A 21779-nucleotide genomic window follows, 5' to 3' on the forward strand; every position below is an offset into this window, starting at 1 on the left:
GTCCGCACTGTGAACCCGAATAAATACATTAAAGATGTACAACAATAAAAAATTAGGCCTATAGTCTATGCCTACACTGCGTTGTCGGGCTTTTGAGTAAACCGGAGCCGAAAAAACATGTCAGGCTATTACGTTAAAACAACTAGAGCATTAAGAGCACCTAATATTGGAGTTGCACGTCGTATAAGTGCCTAAATAATGTACTTTTATTGATTAGACAAAGTGTATGTCACACCATCTGTGACTGTGGACATGCACTGGCACTGACACTGAGTCCACGTAGAATACCATGCCATCACTGCTGTCTACTAATTTCCAAGATGGTGGATGTGAAATTCACAAGGCAATTTGACCAAAATTCTCCTTTAAGGTTTTTACCCAAACTTTTCTAGTCTCCATAAACAAAATGATTTCAGCTTCACTTTCACTTCGAAAAATGGTCAAATGTCCAACATCAGCCAATTACGTTTTAACAATTACATTGTGTTCCCCTGTGTATTTTCCTATCAACTGGTAGCAATGCCTCCATTTGCTTTCATGTAATAGGATTATGGTGGTGTAAGATACAAATAATTAAACTTGAGTTAATGGCATTAGTTAATCGCAATTAACAAAAAAAAAAAAGGTTAAAAGATATGTCAACTCAGCAAAAAAATAAACTTCCCTTTTTCAGGACCCTGTCTTTCAAAGTTAATTCGTAAAAATCCAAATAACTTCACAGATCTTCATTGTAAAGGGTTTGAACACTGTTTCCCATGCTTGTTCAATGAACCATAATTAATGAACATGCACCAGTGGAACGGTCGTTAAGACACTGAGGTTACAGTTATGAAAACTTAGGACACTAAAGAGGCATTTCTACTGACTCTGAAAAACACCAAAAGAAAGATGCCCAGGGTCCCTGCTCATCTGTGTGAACTTGCCTTAGTAGGCATGCTTCAAGGACGCATGAGGACTGCAGATGTGGCCAGGGCAATAAATTGCAATGTCCGTACTGTGAGACACCTAAGACAGCGCTACAGGGAGACAGGACGGACAGTCGATCGTCCTCGCAGTGGCAGACCACATGTAACAACACCTGCACAGGATCGGTACATCCAAACATCACACCTGCGGGACAGGAAGGCAACAACTGCTGAGTTACACCAGGAATGCACAATTCCTCCATCAGTGTTCAGATTGTCTGCAATCTGGTTTCCGAGCTGGTCATGGGTGCACCTCAGCCATGCTCAAGGTCCTAGACAATATCATAACCGCCATCGAAAAGAGAAAATACTGTGCAGCTGTTTACATCGACCTGGCAAAGGCTTTCGACTCTTTCAATCACCACATTCTTATCGGCAGACTCAACAGCCTTGACTTCGCTGATGTCATTAACAAAATAGCCCCCAACACTACTCAGCAAACTGGATGTAGTCTATCACAGTGCCACCCATTTTGTCACCAAAGCCCCATATGCTACCCACCACTGCGACCTGTATGCTCTCGTTGGCTGGCCCTCGCTTCATATCCGTCGCCAAACACAAAGGCTCCAGGTCATCTATAAATCGTTGCTAGGTAAAGCCGACTTATCTCAGGTCACTGGTCACCATAGCAACACCCATCCATAGCACACGCTCCAGCAGGTATATTTCACTGGTCACCCCCAAAGCCAATTCCTCCTTCGGCCACCTTTACTTCTAGTTCTCTGCTGCCAATGACTGGAACAAATTGCAAAAATCACTAAAGCTGTAGAATTATCTACCTCACTAGCTTTAAGCACCAGCTGTCAGAGCAGCTCACAGATCACTGGACCAGTACATCACCAATCTGTAAATAGCCCACCCAACTACCTCATCACCATATTGTTATATATTCTGCTCCTTTGCACCCCAGTACAGCTACTTATACACTCATCGTCTGCACATACATCACCCCGGTGTTTAATTTGCCATACTGTAATAATTTTGCCACTATGGCCTATTTATTGCCTCCCTTATCCTACCTCATTTGCACACAATGTATATAGACTTTCTCCTGTGTAATTGACTGTTTGTTTATTTAATGTGTAACTGTGTTGTTGTTTGTGTCACACTGCTTTGCTTTATCTTGGCCTGGTCGCAGTTGTAAATGACTACCTCAAATGGGCCGACCAACCAGTGCTCCCGCATTTGGCTAACCGGGCTATCTGCATTGTGTCCCGCCACCCACCAACCACTTTTACGCTACTGCTACTCTCTGTCCATCATATAAGCATAGTCACTTTAACCATATCTACATGTACATACTACCTCAATAAACCGAACAGGTGTCTGTCTGTATGTAGCCTCGCTACTTTATAGCCTGTCTTTTTACGGTTTTATTTTTTTACTTGCCTATTGTTCACTTAACACCTTTTTTTGCACTATTGGTTAGAGCCTGTAAGTAAGCATTTCACTGTAGGAAATGGGAGAGGCAGGACTTGCAGCGCGATCTGCGTCAGAAACAGAAAGCAGTTCTATTTTAGCCCTTGGCTAAGCATACGCTCGTTGATGCACGCGAGCAGTGTGGGTGCAATAATTGAATAACAGATTCCTACATTTATTTTTGCAACGCTCACGCACACTACGCGAGCAGTGTGGGGTCAGCCTGTTAGGGACCGAAAGACAATCATCTACATCAGAATGGTTTAATCAAATTTATCACAAACACCACAAATGTCACTAACATAACTACAGCTATTAATGCTCCCAATGCTTAAGTAGGCCTACTCCCTCTTACCAAATGTTTTTGAAGTTTAACACTTGCGCACAGCTCACGCACACTCAGTCTCTCCCTCACACACACCTTTAAGTACTTTTAAAGCTTCAGGCATTCTAAATGAGTGTGACTATATGACAACTTTTTATATGGACAAAGAACAAGAGTTTTAAAACTTGTCCAAACGTATGAATACACTAAACACTTGGTTCTGTTCAGATAACTTCACACACATATAGGCCTATACACTCTCTCTCACACTATTGACTATGATATTGATTACTGCATTGTTCAGAAAAGTTCTTACTCTAACGCACATCCTCTCACACACAAGTATACACACCCCACCCTTCCATACGCAGTGTACCTTTGAAGCATCTTTTTGCTGAGTGCATTTTCAGTTTTTCCTGAGCAATCCACATTTCACCATAGCCCATTCAGTGGTCAATTTCAGGTTGCTAGCTAGTAATGTTGTTTGTTATCAAAACAAAAAATAGCGGCTTGTGAGTAGTTTAGAAATGGCCCGCGACATGGCAACTAATCCACTGCGAAAAAAAAAAAAAAACATAGCTCCAGTAATATTGGAAACAACTTCCACATGATTTGTGTGAGAAATACCACATGGGGTCCTACAGTCAAAGCGATTGGCTGTCAAAGCAATGGTCCACTGCCCTTGTCCATCATAATACATATTTTTCTTCAGGAACGTATTGGGATTTGGGGGATGGGATAGTTCTGTTCATTGACATGTGCTGACAAGATATTTTCCTCTAACTCTATTTATTAGGCGGGGTAAGGTGCCAAAAGCTACATCCATTGCTGATGACAATAATTTCCTATTGCAAGAACTTGTGCCAGCAAGACAGCCTAACTACACTGCTCAAAAAATAAAGGGAACACTTAAACACAATGCAACTCCAAGTCAATCACACTTCTGTGAAATCAAACTGTCCACTTAGGAAGCAACACTGATTGACAATACATTTCACATGCTGTTGTGCAAATGGAATAGACAACAGGTGGCAATTTTAGGCAATTAGCAAGACACCCCCAATAAAGGAGTGCTTCTGCAGGTGGTGACCAGACCACTTCAATTCCTATGCTTCCTGGCTGATGTTTTGGTCACTTTGAATGCTGGCGGTGCTTTCACTCTAGTGGTAGCATGAGACGGAGTCAGGTAGTGCAGCTCATCCAGGATGGGACATCAATGCGAGCTGTGGCAAGAAGGTTTGCTGCATCTGTCAGCGTAGTGTCCAGAGCATGGAGGCGCTACCAGGAGACAGGCCAGTACATCAGGAGACGTGGAGGAGGCCGGAGGAGGGCAACAACCCAGCAGCAGGACCGCTACCTCCACATTTGTGCGAGGAGGAGCAGGAGGAGCACTGCCAGAGCCCTGCAAAATGGCCTCCAGCAGGCCACAAATGTGCATGTCTGCTCAAACGGTCAGAAACAGACTCCATGAGGGTGGTATGAGGGCCCGACGTCCACAGGTGGGGGTTGTGCTTACAGCCCAACACCGTGCAGGACGTTTGGCATTTGCCAGAGAACACCAAGATTGGCAAATTCGCCACTAGCGCCCTGTGCTCTTCACAGATGAAAGCAGGTTCACACTGAGCACGTGACAGACGTGACAGAGTCTGGAGACGCAGTGGAGAACGTTCTGCTGCCTGCAACATCCTCCAGCATGACCGGTTTGGCGGTGGGTCAGTCATGCTGTGGGGTGGCAATTCTTTGGGGGGGCCGCACAGCCCTCCATGTGCTCGCCAGAGGTAGCCTGACTGCCATTAGGTACCAAGATGAGATCCTCAGACCCCTTGTGAGACCATATGCTGGTGCGGTTGGCCCTGGGTTCCTCCTAATGCAAGACAATGCTAGACCTCATGTGGCTGGAGTGTGTCAGTAGGTCCTGCAAGAGGAAGGCATTGATGCTATGGACTGGCCCGCCCGTTCCCCAGACCTGAATCCAATTGAGCACATCTGGGACATCATGTCTCGCTCCATCCACCAACGCCACGTTGCACCACAGACTGTCCAGGAGTTGGCGGATGTTTTAGTCCAGGTCTGGGAGGAGATCCTCAGGAGACCATCCGCCACCTCATCAGAAGCATGCACAGGCGTTGTAGGGAGGTCATACAGGCACGTGGAGGCCACACACACTACTGAACCTCATTTTGACTTGTTTTAAGGACATTACATCAAAGTTGGATCAGCCTGTAGTGTGGTTTTCCACTTTAATTTTGAGTGTGACTCCAAATCCAGACCTCCATGGGTTGATACATTTGATTTCCATTGATAATTTGTGTGATTGTCATCAGCACATTCAACTATGTAAAGAAATTATTTAATAAGAATATTTCATTTATTCAGATCTAGGATGTGTTATTTTAGTGTTCACTTTTTTTTGAGCAGTGTATAAAGACTAATGAAGTATAGCTACACAACACACACACGTCCTTGCTCTCCCTGGATTTGACAGCTGCCCGCCAAAACCGGTCTGTGTGGTATGTCAGATTCGCCAATGATGCTATGAAGCCATCAAAAATGCTAAACTAAAAAAATTCAAATAGAGAACCAATCAAACATAAATGCTTTACTCTCTCAAAATGTTTTCCAAGTGCAAGGCTTCTTTCACTATAGCTGATAAACTGGTCATAGCCAAGAGGTTTTAGGCCCATCTGCTGCTACACAAATCTGCATAATCGAACTTTACAATGATATCGTCACGCATAGAAACAAGGATATAGCCGATGATATTGAATCATAGGTTTTAGACAGAGCCTGCGCATCAAATTGGTTTTACAATCCAATTTGATGAGACAACTGACATGCCCGCGTTTTGTATATATTCTCTTCATATGAATCATTTATTTGGTGCAGAGATTTGCCTCAGAATACAACTGCAAGGGAAATGTTCTGTGTTCTGAACGAGTACATAACAAGACATGGATTAGGATGGGACCGTTTCTGGGATCGGTAACGACGAGACTGCTGCTCAACCTATCCATGCAGGGCTGAGCAAGTGACATTTTCCAAGCAAACGGTAAAATTGCCGCTTTCAAGAAAAAGCCGGGTGTCTGGAGAGACCGAGTGGATAGAGGCATTTTCAATATGTTCCCCATATTCTCAACACGGGTGACGTAGACATGGATCACGTATTTCTATTGTTTGTCATTTACAGACAGCCCAGAGAGAGACACTGCCCATGAAGACAGCACAGACAAACCATGGAAGTAGCCAAGTAAATACATTGTTCATTATTTTTAGAGTAAAGTCAAAATCAATGAAGAGTTTCTTGTTTTATAAAGAAAAAAAGCGATTGTCTATATGGTTTACCAACTCGGTCGCGAGAACAAGGCGGCCATGCCTTGCTGGTCCCTGGCACAAAAAAAAGATTGGGAATGGCTGAACTAGGCTACAGATTTGAGGCAAGAGCCTCCTTGCCGCAACAAGGCAGTCTATGTGTATGTACTCCGGTCTATAAACAGATTATACATTAACTTTCCAAGATAAAAATAGGTTAAGAAGGAGTGGAGGAATTTTATCAGCAATGCTGATTGTGAACTCAAGGTGTTTTCCAGTATGACCTTCAGAAAGATAATGCTGAAACCACAAAATAAAATGGAAACAGCCAGGGCATGAGCAATGACACAGCCTGAGGTTGTGGGAAGGACAGTAAAACGATCCTGCTGTAATGCAGTTACCCATACTGTCAGAGGGATTGAAAAGCTTGAACTTACTTGTACAAGCCCCGTCAACTAACTGTTTTCTAAACATGGACCAAACTCTGGAATTGTGTTTCGTAGTAAACTACGTATGCACATGGGCACATCTCCACAGCATGATGCTGCCACCACCATGCTTCACCGTAAGGATGGTGCCTGGTTTCCTCCAGATCTTAGCATTCAGACCTAGCAGTTCAATCTTGGCTTCATCAGACCAGAGAATCTTGTTTCTCATGGTCAAAGTGACCACTGAGTTCCTGGTCACCTCCCTGACCAAGGCTCTTCCCCCACGATTGCTCAGTTTGGCTGGGCGTCCAGGGTTAGGAAGAGTATTGGTGGTTCCAAACTTCTTCCATTTAAGAATGGAGGACACAGTTCTTGGGAACCTTCAATGCTGCAGAGTTTTTTGGTTCCCTTCCCTAGATCTCTCTCAGAGCTCTATGGACAATTCCCTCGACCTCATGGCTTAGTTGTAATCATGTCCAGTCAAGTTGTAGAAACATTTCAAGGATAATCAATGGAAACAGGACGCACCCGAGCTCAATTTCGAAACAAGGGTCTGAATACTTATGTAAATAAGGTACCGTTTTTTTTAACAACTTGCAAAAATGTGTACAAAGCCGTTTTCACTATGTCATTATGGGGTATTGTGCTTAGATTTATGGAGGATTTATATTTTTTATTTGATCTATTTTAGATTAAGGCTGTAAAGTATCAAAAAGTGCAAGGGAAGGGGTCTGAATACTTTCCGAATGCACTGTATATGTTAGAGAAGCTTCCATTGAAGAACATTGGGTTCTATTGGATAAATAACTCCAACCATGTGATGGCAGGTGATGTAAAGATATAGCAAGTGAGTTTATTCAATAACAATTTACAATCAAGAACAAAGGCTGGGGCCTCCCGAGTGGCCAGAGGTCTAAGGCATTGCATCGCAGTGCTTGAGGCAACACTATAGACCCGGGTTCAATCCCAGGCTATCAACCTGTGACCCAGGCTGTGACTCCCATAGGATGCTCTTGCATCCTGACTTCAGTTATTTATTTTACACCCTTATTTAACCCGGTAGGCTAGTTGAGAACAAGTTCTCATTTGCAACTGCGACCTAGCCAAGATAAAGCATAGCAATTCGACAAACAACAGAGTTACACATGGAATAAACAAAACAAATTATATATACAGTGTGTGCAAATGAGGTAAGATAACGGAGTTAAGGCAATAAATAGGCCATGGTGGCGAAGTAATTACAATATAGCAATTAAACACGAATGGTAGATGTGCAGAAAATGTGTGCAAGTAGAGATACTGGGGTGCAAAGGAGCAAGATAAATAAATAAATAAATAACAGTATGGGGATGAGGTAGTTGGATGGGCTGTTTACAGATGGGTTATGTACAGGTGCAGTGACCCGTGAGCTGCTCTGACAGCTGGTGTTTAAAGCTAGTGAGGGAGATGTGAGTCTCCAGCTTCATAGATTTTTGTAGTTCGTTACAGTCATTGGCAGCAGAGAACTGGAAGGAAAGACGACCAAAGGAGGAATTGGCTTTGGGGGTGACCCGTGAGATATACCTGCTGGAGCGCATGCTTCGAGTGGGTGCTGCTATGGTGACCAGTGAGCTGAGATAAGGCGGGGCTTTACCTAGCAGAGACTTGTCGATAACCTGTAGCCAGTGGGTTTGGCAACAAGTATGAAGCGAGGGCCAACCAATGAGAGCGTACAGGTCGCAATGGTGGGTAGTGTATGGGGCTTTGGTGACAAAACGGATGGCACTGGGATAGACTGCATCCAGTTTGTTGAGGAGTGTTGGAGGCTATTTTATAGATGACATCACTGAAGTTGAGGATCAGTAGGATGGTTAGTTTTACGAGGGTGTTTGGCAGTATAAGTGAAGGATGCTTTGTTGCGAAATAGGAAGCCGATTCTCGATTTAATTTTTGATTGGTGATGTTTAATGCGAGTCTGGAAGGAGAGTTTACAGTCTAACCAGACACCTAGGTATTTGTAGTTGTCCAAGTATTCTAAGTCAGAGCCGTCCAGAGTAGTGATGCTGGACGGGCGAGCAGGGATCGGTTGAATAGCATGCGTTTAGTTTTCCATGCATTTAAGAGCAGTTGGAGGCCAAGGACGGAGAGTTGTATGGCATTGAAGCTCGTCTGGAGGTTAGTTAACACAGTCTCCAAAAAGGGGCCAGAAGTATACAGAATGGTGTTCTGAATAGAGGTGTACCAGAGAATCACCAGCAGCAAGAGCAACATCATTGATGTATACACAGTTGTCATTTATTGACCGGTGTTTCCTCCAACACATTTGTGCGGCTGGCTTCTGGGTTAAGCGGGCGGATCTTAAGGAGCACTGCATGGCAGATCATGTTTCGGAGGATGCATGACTCAACCTTCGCCTCTCCCAAGCCCATTGGGGAGTTACAGCAAGGAGACAAGAACGTAATTGGAAATCACAAAATTGGGGAGAAAAGGGGGGTAAAATACACAGAAAAGAGCTCCAACTAAGATATTTACTTTATGTCCTGAATGCAAATCCAACACAAAACTTCACTGAGTACCACTTCATATTTTAAAGTATGGTGGTGGCAGCATCATGTTATGGGTATGCTTTTTTTTTAGAATAAAGAGAAACGGAATAGAGCTAAGAACAGGCAAAATCCTAGGGGAAGACCTGGTTGTCTGCTTTCCAACAGACACTGACAGATGAATCCACCTTTCATCAGGACAATAACCTAAAACACACAGCCAAATATACACAAGTTGCTTACCAAGACGACATTGAATGTTCCTGGGTGGCCTAGTTACAATTTGAATTATCATCTTGAAAATCTAAAAGTAGCAAGAAAATGGTTTTTTTTTTAAAAATGCTCTAGCTATGATCAACCACCAACTTGCCAGAGCTTGAAGAAGTTTAAAGAATAATGTGCTAATATATTAGACATAATATGGAGACTAGGGATGCACGATATAATCAGTGAACATATCGGATGTCTAGTTTATGTCTAGTTTAACGGCCGATGTTCAAAACCGATGTCAAAGCTGACGTGCATACCTATATAAACGAAGTTACATGACGTAATGACGGCGCATAAAATTTTGCGCTGAAAGTGGAACACAGCATTCCTAACCTAGCCCACAATGTCTGCTGTGTGGATCGAGCAGTCAACAAGTAGAGCCGTCATTTGAAAGAGTAAGACAAAGGCGAAATCCATTAAACACCAAGATAATGGAATTCATTGCCCTTGACAATCAACCGTTCTCTGTCGTGGGTGATGTTGGCTTTCGCGGACCGGTCGAGCACCGTAACACTACCAAGTGTGCTATTTTCAGATGTTGCCATACCAGAGTTACACAGTAATAGCGTCACTGCTGTTAGCTTCACGACATATTATGGAATGCCGTTTGAGTCTTTGAGTGTCAAAAAAGATACAGTAGCACTGTCAAAGATGTACCAAAAAGGTCTGCAGAAAAAGGCCACAAACAATGTGTTCACAATACTGCATGATTTGTTCAACCGCAAATTCTGGGGTAGTTAGCTTTAGCTTGGTACCTAGCTAGCACCAATACAAGGAGGAAAACAATGACCAGTAAAAACTGCAGTCATTTTAATTATTCTTAGCAATGGATTTAGGAATCAGTGTGAGTAAGTTTAAGCTAAGTTTCCACTTGTTCACCCTTTTGAAATTGAATTTCATTTCATGAAAATAAATGCTAGCCAGCTACTGTTGCCCAACGCTAACAGTATAAGCAGCCAGCTAGCTTCATTTGGCTAGCCACAATAAGGATATTGGGTTCAATAGTGGACTTTGCGGTTAGCCTTCAAAACAAGTGTAATTTACAATGATGCAAATGAATACAAATATAATTATGCCATACATTTATTTTGAAGGCAAAGTCCACTATTGTGGCTCATCCTTATTGTGGCTAGCTTCACATAGATGGGTCCGACAATTAATCAAATAAGAACGGTCTTATAAATGAGGGTTATTTTAGATGACACCTAGCTATATAGTTAGCTAGCTAACTATAGTCACTGAAACAGATTGTCGTTTTACTGTGTTTTGGGGGAAGAACATTGTTTGCATCCATGAGTTAGCTAGCTTTTGTTATGACCAGCACTGTAGGAGGGAGAGACAACTTTACCAGAATCATAGCATATAGGTATCGATTAATCGTTGTGACATGAAACACAAGTGAGTGTAAACGCGTTAAAAAACATAAAAAATGTATGAACTCATTAAAATATTGTGACGTGCAGTCATATTCAGGTCCTGATTGGTCAATCAAGCTTATTTGACACTTTAAATAGTGTTAAATTGTATATTTTTTGATACGCAAAGACTCAAACAGCGTTCCATATAAATCCTGGTTGAGAATGAAACTGAACGAAACAGCACAGCAAGTAAGTGAAAGAAATAGGTTTTGATGATGTTTTACTGGTAATGGGGACATGCGTACAAGCCAACAAAATAACTTTTTGATCAGTGTGGTGTGTAACCTTTAACTTGGCAACTCAGTTAAGAACAAATTCTTAGTTACAATGACGGCCTACCCCAGCCAAGCCCGGATGACGCTGGGCCAATTGCGCACCACTCTATGGTACCCCCAATCACGGCCGGGTGCGATACAGCCTGGATTCAAACCAGGGACTGTGGTGACACCTCTTGCACTGAGTTGGTGCCTTAGACCGCCGTGCCACTCGTGTGTCAGCCAGTGACAAAATCTCAAATTATAAATGCAGGCTGTAACAGAATGTGGAAAAAGTTAAAGGGTGTGAATACTTTGAAGGCACTGTATGTACTGAATTTCAGGGGACTAGATCAGTTTGCTTTCTCAGTTGCTTGTTTTAGCGCCACCATGTGGCCAATTGGCATGAGATCGCACGAGAGGGTGTGGCCCATGGTCTTTTATCCTCTTGCAAAGTTGCACCCTCCTGGGCCTTACCATGTGCATTTTTAAACAAAATTGACAGAGGAACTCAATAATAGCCAACAAATACAATAGGGTTTCAAACATTTTTTCTGGCTAGAACCCCTAAACCAAATCTGACTGTGTGGTTACGGCTTCAAGGGAAGTAGAGCAACATGCTCAAACGTATGATAGCAAGAAGTGTTCTGTGCCTCCACTCCAGCTTGTGTTCAGCCCAGAAGCAAGCCGCTATGGCCCAGCCTCCACCTATGAGAAATCGTCAACAGGGTCCAAACAACCCAAAAATTAACTAAAATATTTGTAATGGTAAAACGTTTGTGTAAACCAATACTAAAACCAGATAAACAAGATAATGGCGATAAGTGGACCTATATACACTAAGTGGCTAGTTTTTTTTAGGTACATTTTACATTAGCATTTGAGTGAATTTGCAGACGCCCTCAACCAGAGCGATTTACAGTGGTGAGTATATACATACATTATCGTACAATACCCGATCGGACCCACCTTTGCCTCCAGAACAGCCGGAATTCTCTGAGGGCGTGGATTCTACAAGGTGGCGTTCAAACATTTCTCAATTGGTATCAAGGGACCTAACATGTGCCAGGAAAACATTCCCTATACCATTACACCACCAGCCTGTACCGTTGACACCAGGCAAAGGATGGGGCATGGACTCATGCTGCTTACGCCAAATCCTGACTCTGCCATCAGCATGCATGACGCAACAGGAACCGAGATGCATCGGTCCAGGCAATGTTCTTCCACTCTTCAATTGTCCAGTGTTGGTGATCATGTGCCCACTGGAGACTCATTTTTAGCTGATCGAGAAGGACCGAGAAGTTGTACGTTCCGAGATGCCGTTCTGCACCGTTATTTGACCGTTTGTGAACCACCAGTTAGCTTGCACAATTCTTGCCATTCTACTTTAACTCTCATCGAGCCGCTTTCACCCACTGGACTGCATGACTGGATGTTTTGTTTGTCGCACTATTCTCAGTTAACCCTAGACACTGTCGTGAGTGAAAAGCCCAGGAGGCTGGCCGTTTGCGAGATTAGGGAAAAAAAAGTCACTCCGGTCACTCGTTTTGCCCATTCTAATGTTCAAACGAACACTAACTGAATGCCTCAATGACGGTCTGCCTGCTTTATATAGCAAGCCACAGCCACGTGACTCACTGTCTGTAGGAGCGAACCCATTTTCATGAACTGGCTCAATAAACTTCCCACGGAGTGTATTCTTAAATAAGATCATCTTTGAGAACTAACAATCACCTAAATAAAGGCTAGACAATCAGGGAGAATCTGACATTCAAAATACTATAGATTGAGTTATTTTGTCATTGCACCGATTGTTATGTTTGAGTCACTCATAGCATAAGGCATGGCAAAATGTGTAGAATTTCAGGAAATTAGCTTAAACTGCCACACCAACCATCAGACATGAGACACCAACGAAATGTTGTTTAGTCTATCAGCACTTATTCTGACAGAAGTTGCACAAGAACTGGGCTCAGGGGAAGATAATGAATCAACTGAAATAGAAAGCAGTCTGTAGCGGTCTGCATCTAAGGCACGTCAACACAGTAGTGTCCTAGATTAGATCTAAAGAGAAGAGCTGCTGCAACACCATGACGACAGAGGTCAGTGAGAACCAAACATTGAGGAAAAGACACCCGCAGCCATACACACTCCCTCCCTCCCTCTCACGCACACATCTCGAAGACACTCAATAGCGTCACATGATCAGTAGGGTGACATCACCACCAGCTGAGTAACAGGCTCAAACACTGGAGTGCTGGCTGAGCAGGAAAAAGGCCACTGTGCCTCTGCCTGAGGCGACAGCAACACACCCGAGGCATAGGCCAGCACTCCCATCTGAAGCACAGTGTGCTTTCACTGGGATGTGTCTGTGTCGATGAGCCAAAAACAGATGCAACTCTTTAAAGGGATATTGCAAGATTCTGGAACTTGTGGATACCATGTTTATATCTCTGCGTGCAGTACGAAGGAAGTTAGGTAGTTTCACGAGCCAATGCTAACTAGCATTAGCGCAATGGCTGGAAGTCTACAGGTACACTAGTGCAGGGTTCTCCCAAAATAATGTAATAGAGGCACTGCGTGACCATGTGGACTGGCTGCAACTATGGAAAAGCATCCCTCTAAAGATCAAAAGTCTAGAGCTGAGAGACCTGGGTAGACGGGCTGACATAAACAGCTGAGAGAGAGAGGAAGGGAAGACTTCACTACCCAGAGTTTCGCTTTTTGCTATAGTAAGCAAGTACCTCAGTGAACCAAAAGGTAGCTTTTTAAACTAATGATTAGAGCTGCATAGTGGATACCACCGTCTGGTCAAGCGGACCAGACCATTATGCTTTGGGAGAAAAATTTAAAGTGATGTGAAATAATAACCTATTCCACCACAAACCTAGACTCAGCTAATTTCTTCCCCATCATTGAGAAGAACCCCTTCAAAGCTGTGCTGCTTTTTTAAAAAAAAAAAACAGCTGTTACAGCATATTGCTAACACTTCATGGCAAAAATAAAAAGTCAAAACAAGAGGATCAGTTGTAACTTTATTGCAGCCGACAGGGATGGGCATGACATTCTGTTAGTGTTCGAGGCCTCGCCTCATTGTTTTTCAGTACTCTAATAAAAACAGGCACACACTGGAAAATAAGTGCACATTTATATGCCAACAGTGCGCAACAATGCCTAATTTATCATAACTATTACAGATAACAAAACCTAATTGCCTCATATACACTATATACAAAAGTGGACACCCCTTCAAATTAGTGGATTGGTTGTCAAGGGCAATTAGTGAATCGAGCACACCGCCATCAGAACAGATACCAACACATCTTGACCACCAAAGTCCATTTGATGTCACAAAGCTGTCCAGTACTTAAAAAATATCCTCTCATGTTGTCCTGGTTTGCTGAAGAGGATGTTTTCCTTAATTGACCCCCCATAAATGTAACAGACTTATATATATATACCCGCCACATCTGTTGACCCATCCAGCTGTAACACACAGAATTCACTGGCTTGAATGCCAAGCAGTAATTGTTTCAAAACATCTGCCGTGTCACTGATGCGTCGTGAAACAGTGTTGTTTGATGAAGACATTGTCTGTATAGCTTTTTTGGCCTTTTCCCACAGCGTTGTCCCAGCCATATCTGTGACAGCAGGAAGAATTAAGTCTTTGACAATAGTATGGGGCTTGCCTGTCCTAGCCACTCGGTAGCTCACCAGACGCTTCTAGCCTCTCCTTATTAATGGTATCTGTTGCGTTTATACATGTCTCCCTACTTGAAAGTCGAGTGGCTTATTTTTCACATTGTCACGGTAACGGTTAATGTGATTGGATGTTAACTATTTGACTAGGCTACCTGTAGATGGTTTAATTTTATTTTGGGCAGTGAAACGAGGCTACTCAGGCAAGGAAAACAAACCTTACCCAAATGCATAGCCTCGTTGGAAAATATAAATGTACTGTTTGAATTTCTTTAAAAATAAACATGTAAATCACATTTTTATTTGGCGTACCCCTGACGGCAGGGGTATCCCTGGCCTAGGCTATAACACCCCCCTAAACATTGACGGGTTCCGTTTTGCTCTACGACCCCAACACGTGTCAGGGGACACCTGAAGGTAATCGGTACTGGTTTTTAAAAAATTATTGGCAGCATGAAGGTAGTTTTGTGACAACCCAAAAAAAGGGGTTAAATGTGTGAAAAAGTATATATTTCCTAAGCTTTGTCATATCTCCTATAGGACAAACACTTCAAAACCTTGTTTTTCATGATACATTTTTTGGACAATTTTTTTGCCTCTTATTAATGTGTTATTCAATGTGTTTGTCTGGGCTATAGTAGTAAAATATAGTAGTAAAATCCAAATTATTATTATTTTTTGAACCATAGTAGACCATCTTAAAACAATTCCAAATGTCAGCTTAGATTTAAGAATGAACAAAACATGGCTATGCTGTTGCACAGGTTTCTACAAGCAAGCGCCACTGCTGATCTCACTACCTTTTTGAATATTGTGTTCCACTATATAACCAGTTAATATTACGATTTCAATACATTAATCTTAAATGGAGCTTGATATTTTTTTGAATGAACTAAATATATACCTGCCAAAAGTATGTGGACGCCTGCTCGTCGAACATTGCATTCCAAGATCATGGGTCTTAATATGGAGTTGGTCCCCCCCTTTGCTGCTATAACAGCCTCCACTCTTCTGTGAAGGCTTTCCAATAGATGTTGGAACATTGCTGTTGGGACTTGCTTCCATTCAACCATGAACATTGAGGTCGGGCACTGATGTTGGACGATTAGACCCGGCTCACAGTCGGTGTTGGAATTCATCCTAAAGGTGTTTAATGGGGTTGAGGTCAGGGCTCTGTGCAGGCCAGTCAAGTTCTTCCACACCGATCTTGACAAACCTTTTCTGTAGGGGCCTCACTCAGTGGTGTTGTCATACTGAAACAGGAAAGGGCCTTCCTCAAACTGTTGCCACTAAGTTGCAAGCACAGAATCGTCTTGGATGTCATTGTATGCTGTAGCATTAAGATTTCCCTTCACGGGAACTAAGGGGCCTAGCCCGAACCATGAAAAACAGCCCCAGACCATTATTTTTCATCCACCAAATGTTAGTTTGCACTATGCATTTGGGCAGGAAGCATTCTACTGACATCCGCCAAACCCAGATTTGTCCGTCGGATTGTCACATGGTGAAGGGTGATTCATCACTCCAGAGAACGAATTTCCACTGCTCCAGAGTCCAATGGAGGCAAGCTTTACACCACTCCAGCCGACGCTTGGCATTGCTCATGGTGATCTTAGGCTTGTATGCGGCTGCTCGACCATGGAAACCGATTTAATGAAGCTCCCGATGAACAGTTCTTGTGCAGACATTGCTTGCAGAGGCAGTTTGTAACTGTAGCAACATTTTTACGCACTTCAGCACTTGGCAGACCCGTTCTGTGAGCTTTTGTGGCCTACCACTTCACTGCTGAGCTGTTGCTCCTAGACATTTCCACTTCACAATAACAGGGCTTACAGTTGACCGGGGAACCTCTAGCAGGGCAGAAATTTTACCAACTGACTTCTTGGAGAGGTGGCATCCTATGACGGTGGCATGTTGAAAGTCACTGAGCTCTTCAGTAAGGTCAGTCTACTGCCAATGTTTGTCTATGGAGATTGCATGACTGGGAGACATAGTGGAGTGGTAACGCGCGTGCAAGCTGTTGCTCCCGACGCCACTTGGGTACACTGCAGTATCCACCGAGAGGCTCTTGCTACCAAGGGAATGCCTGACAGCTTGAAATACATTTTGTGTAAGAGGGGCCTTGCTTTATGTTAAAGCAAGTCCCCTGAACTCTTGTTTATTTTCTGCACTATGCAATGATTTGGGCAACAACCACGTAACGCTTTTACAACATACTGTGCTGGTTATCAAGGGGCAAAGTATTGAAATGTTTTTTTGAATTGGGAAACAAGCTTCTCACTGGCCTATCTGGGTGATGTTTTTTCTCGCCTGAATGATCTGAATCTAGGATTACAAGGACTCTCCACAACTATATTCAATGTGCTGGACAACATTGAGGCTGTGATTCAGAAGTTGGAGCTCTTTTCTGTCTGCATTAACAAGGACAACACACAGGTCTTCCCATATAGTCTGATTTTTTGTGTGCAAATGAACTCAAGCTTACGGACAATGTCAAATGTGATATAGCGAAGCACGTGAGCGAGCTAGGTGCGCAATTATGCAGGTATTTTCCCAAAACTGACAAACTGGATTCGTTATCCCTTCATAACCTGCCTCCTGTCCACTTACACACTTTACACCGGATCATCGCAACTAGCTAGCTGCAATTCCGAGTGGCTACTCCTGGCCAACGTCTCTGGCCCAAAACAAGCTACAGTTAGCCTTGAGCTAAGCCCATCTCCCGACTAGCCGAAGAGGCCCAACGATACCTCTTTTGCCAATTGGCCTGGACCCTTTACTGCCGACACGGAGCGCCGCCGATCCATCACGACTGGTCCGCCGACATAATCGTCCGAGGTGGTTTCAACAGGCTTTTTCGTTGCGACATCGCCAAAGACCCATCTGCTGGCCAAGGCCCGCGAGCTTTCTGAAACGCTGTGTCTCCAGCTCACCAGAGCTCCTGTAGCATAATCCTGGGCTACAATTACCCGGGCCCACGACCGGTCTGTCAATGCCACCGCAAGAAGAGGAATAAACAGACTCACCCCATCGCGACGTCCCCCAAAGGTTAGCTCTCTAGCCCTCGCTATCTCCCTACTTGCTATTCGGCCTGCTAACGGCTAGCTTGTCTAGCCCGGGCCTACGAACTGTTAGCTTGTTAGCACAGGCCTGCTAACCATCTGACTCACCTCATCCCAAACACTTCTGAACCCATTTACTTTCTCTCTCTTTGATTTTTATTTGTTTATACCTTCCGGAAACCTGCCTCACCCACTGTGATACGGATTCGCTATCACTTTTAATTTTGATTTATTTTTATGACACACTCAAGAACCTCCAGACGCTAACCAGCTAACTAGCTACAAGCTATTTAGTCATTGTTAGTTTAAAAAATAAATAAAAATAAAAAATAAATAAAAATAAAAAAACCTGGATAACACTCGCCAGCCCAGCTTCCCTGCCCATCCACCGCTGCCCCCTGGACACTGATTTCTTGGCTACATAGCTGACGCACGCTGGACTGTCCATTAATCACGGTACCCCATTCTGCTTGTTTGTTTATCTGTCGGCCCAGTTGCCTAGTCAACGCCATTTTACCTGCTGTTTGTTGTGCTAGCTGATTAGCCTCGCCTACTGTTTTTAGCTAGCTTTCCCAATTCAACACCTGTGATTACTGTATGCCTCGCTGTATGTCTCTCCCAAATGTCAATATGCCTTGTATACTGTTGTTCAGGTTAGTTATCATTGTTTTAGTTCACAATGGAGCCCCTAGATCCACTCTGCATACCCCTGTTACCTCCTTTGTCCCACCCCCACACATGCGGTGACCTCACCCATTACAACCAGCATGTCCAGAGATACAACCTCTCTCATCATCACCCAGTGCCTGGGCTTACCTCCGCTGTACCCGCACCCCACCATACCCCTGTCTGCGCATTATGCCCTGAATATATTCTACCATGCCCAGAAACCTGCTCCTCTTATCCTCTGCCCCCAACGCTCTAGGCGACCAGTTTTGATAGCCTTTAGCCGCACCCTCATACTACTCCTTCTCTGTTCCGCGGGTGATGTGGAGGTAAACCCAGGCCCTGCATGCCCCCAGGTACCCTCATTTGTTGACTTCTGTGATCGAAAAAGTCTTGGTTTTATGCATGTCAACATCAGAAGCCTCCTCCCTAAGTTTGTTTTACTCACTGCTTTAGCACACTCTGCTAACCCTGATGTCCTTGCCGTGTCTGAATCCTGGCTCAGGAAGGCCACCAAAAATTCAGAGATTTCCATACCCAACTATAACATCTTCCGTCAAGATAGAACTGCCAAAGGGGGCGGAGTCGCAGTCTACTGCAGAGATAGCCTGCAAAGTAATGTCATACTTTCCAGGTCCATACCCAAACAGTTTGAACTACTAATTTTGAAAATTACTCTCTCCAGAAACAAGTCTATCACTGTTGCCGCCTGCTACCGACCCCCGTCAGCTCCCAGCTGCGCCCTGGACACCATTTGTGAATTGATCGCCCCTCATCTAGCTTCAGAGTTTGTTCTGTTAGGTGACCTAAACTGGGATATGCTTAACACCCCGGCAGTCCTACAATCTAAGCTAGATGCCCTCAATCTCACTCAAATCATCAAGGAACCCACCAGGTACAACCCTAACTCTGTAAACAAGGGCACCCTCATAGACGTCATCCTGACCAACTGGCCCTCCAAATATACCTCCGCTGTCTTCAACCAGGATCTCAGCGATCACTGCCTCATCGCCTGTATCCGCCACGGAGCCGCAGTCAAACGACCACCCTCATCACTGTCAAACGCTCCCTAAAACACTTCTGTGAGCAGGCCTTTCTAATCGACCTGGCCCGTGTATCCTGGAAGGACATTGACCTCATCCCGTCAGTTGAGGATGCCTGGTCATTCTTTAAAAGTAACTTCCTCACCATTTTAGATAAGCATGCTCCGTTCAAAAATGCAGAACCAAGAACAGATACAGCCCTTGGTTCACTCCAGACCTGACTGCCCTCGACCAGCACAAAAACATCCTGTGGCGGACTGCAATAGCATCGAATAGCCCCCGTGATATGCAACTGTTCAGGGAAGTCAGGAACCAATACACGCAGTCAGTCAGGAAAGCTAAGGCCAGCTTCTTCAGGCAGAAGTTTGCATCCTGTAACTCCAACTCCAAAAAGTTCTGGGACACTGTGAAGTCCATGGAGAACAAGAGCACCTCCTCCCAGCTGCCCACTGCACTGAGGCTAGGAAACACGGTCTCCACCGATAAATCCATGATTATCGAAAACTTCAATAAGCACTTCTCAACGGCTGGCCATGCCTTCCGCCTGGCTACTCCAACCTCGGCCAACAGCTCCGCCCCCCGTAGTTCCTCACCCAAGCCTCTCCAGGTTCTCCTTTACCCAAATCCAGATAGCAGATGTTCTGAAAGAGCTGCAAAACCTGGACCCGTACAAATCAGCTGGGCTTGATAATCTGGACCCGCTATTTCTGAAACTATCTGCCGCCATTGTCGCAACCCCTATTACCAGCCTGTTCAACCTCTCTTTCATATCGTCTGAGATCCCCAAGGATTGAAAGCTGCCGCAGTCATCCCCCTCTTCAAAGGGGAGACACCCTGGACCCAAACTGCTATAGACCTATATCCATCCTGCCCTGCCTATCTAAGGTCTTTGAAAGCCAAGTCAACAAACAGGTCACTGACCATCTCGAATCCCACCGTACCTTCTCCGCTGTGCAATCTGGTTTCCGAGCCGGTCACGGGTGCACCTCAGCCACACTCAAGGTACTAAATGATATCATAACCGCCATCGATAAAAGACAGTACTGTGCAGTCGTCTTCATCGACCTCGCCAAGGCTTTCGACTCTGTCAATCACCAAATTCTTATCGGCAGACTCAACAGCCTCGGTTTTTCGGATGACTGCCTTGCCTGGTTCACCAATTACTTTGCAGACAGAGTTCAGTGTGTCAAATCGGAGGGCATGCTGTCCGGTCCTCTGGCAGTCTCTATGGGGGTGCCACAGGGTTCAATTCTCGGGCCGACTCTTTTCTCTGTATATATCAATGATGTTGCTCTTGCTGCGGGCGATTCCCTGATCCACCTCTACGCAGACGACACCATTCTATATACTTTCGGCCCGTCATTGGACACTGTGCTATCCAACCTCCAAACGAGCTTCAATGCCATACAGCACTCCTTCCGTGGCCTCCAACTGCTCCTAAACGCGAGTAAAACCAAATGCATGCTTTTCAACCGATCGCTGCCTGCACCCGCATGCCCGACTAGCATCACCACCCTGGATGGTTCCAACCTTGAATATGTGGACATCTATAAGTACCTAGGTGTCTGGCTAGACTGCAAACTCTCCTTCCAGACTCACATCAAACATCTCCAATCAAAAATCAAATCCAGAGTCGGCTTTCTATTCCGCAACAAAGCCTCCTTCACTCACGCTGCCAAGCTTACCCTAGTAAAACTGACTATCCTACCGATCCTCGACTTCGGCGATGTCATCTACAAAATGGCTTCCAACACTCTACTCAGCAAACTGGATGCAGTCTATCACAGTGCCATCCGTTTTGTCACTAAAGCACCTTATACCACCCACCACTGCGACTTGTATGCTCTAGTCGGCTGGCCCTCACTACATATTCGTCGCCAGACCCACTGGCTCCAGGTCATCTACAAGTCCATGCTAGGTAAAGCTCCGCCTTATCTCAGTTCACTGGTCACGATGGCAACACCCATCCGTAGCACGCGCTCCAGCAGGTGTATCTCACTGATCATCCCTAAAGCCAACACCTCATTTGGCCGCCTTTCGTTCCAGTACTCTGCTGCCTGTGACTGGAACGAATTGCAAAAATCGCTGAAGTTGGAGACTTTTATCTCCCTCACCAACTTCAAACATCAGCTATCCGAGCAGCTAACCGATCGCTGCAGCTGTACATAGTCTATTGGTAAATAGCTCACCCTTTTTCACCTACCTCATTCCCATACTGTTTTTATACTGTTTTTATTTATTTACTTTTCTGCTCTTTTGCACACCAATATCTCTACCTGTACATGCCCATCTGATCATTTATCACCAGTGTTAATCTGCAAAATTGTATTATTCGCCTACCTCCTCATGCCTTTTGCACACATTGTATATAGACTGCCCATTTTTTTCTACTGTGT

General features: G+C 44.4%; 1 protein-coding gene across 38 annotated transcripts in view; it reads right to left on the bottom strand.

Annotated features, from left to right (window-relative positions):
• The window catches only part of LOC118396320 (la-related protein 1-like), a 148093-nt gene that overhangs the window by 52998 nt on the left and 73316 nt on the right, over window positions 1-21779 (bottom strand). The gene's annotated exons all lie outside the window — the stretch shown is intronic.

This window comes from Oncorhynchus keta, chromosome 17 (genome assembly GCF_023373465.1).
Source record: "Oncorhynchus keta strain PuntledgeMale-10-30-2019 chromosome 17, Oket_V2, whole genome shotgun sequence".
NCBI classification, from domain to species: Eukaryota; Metazoa; Chordata; class Actinopteri; order Salmoniformes; family Salmonidae; genus Oncorhynchus; species Oncorhynchus keta.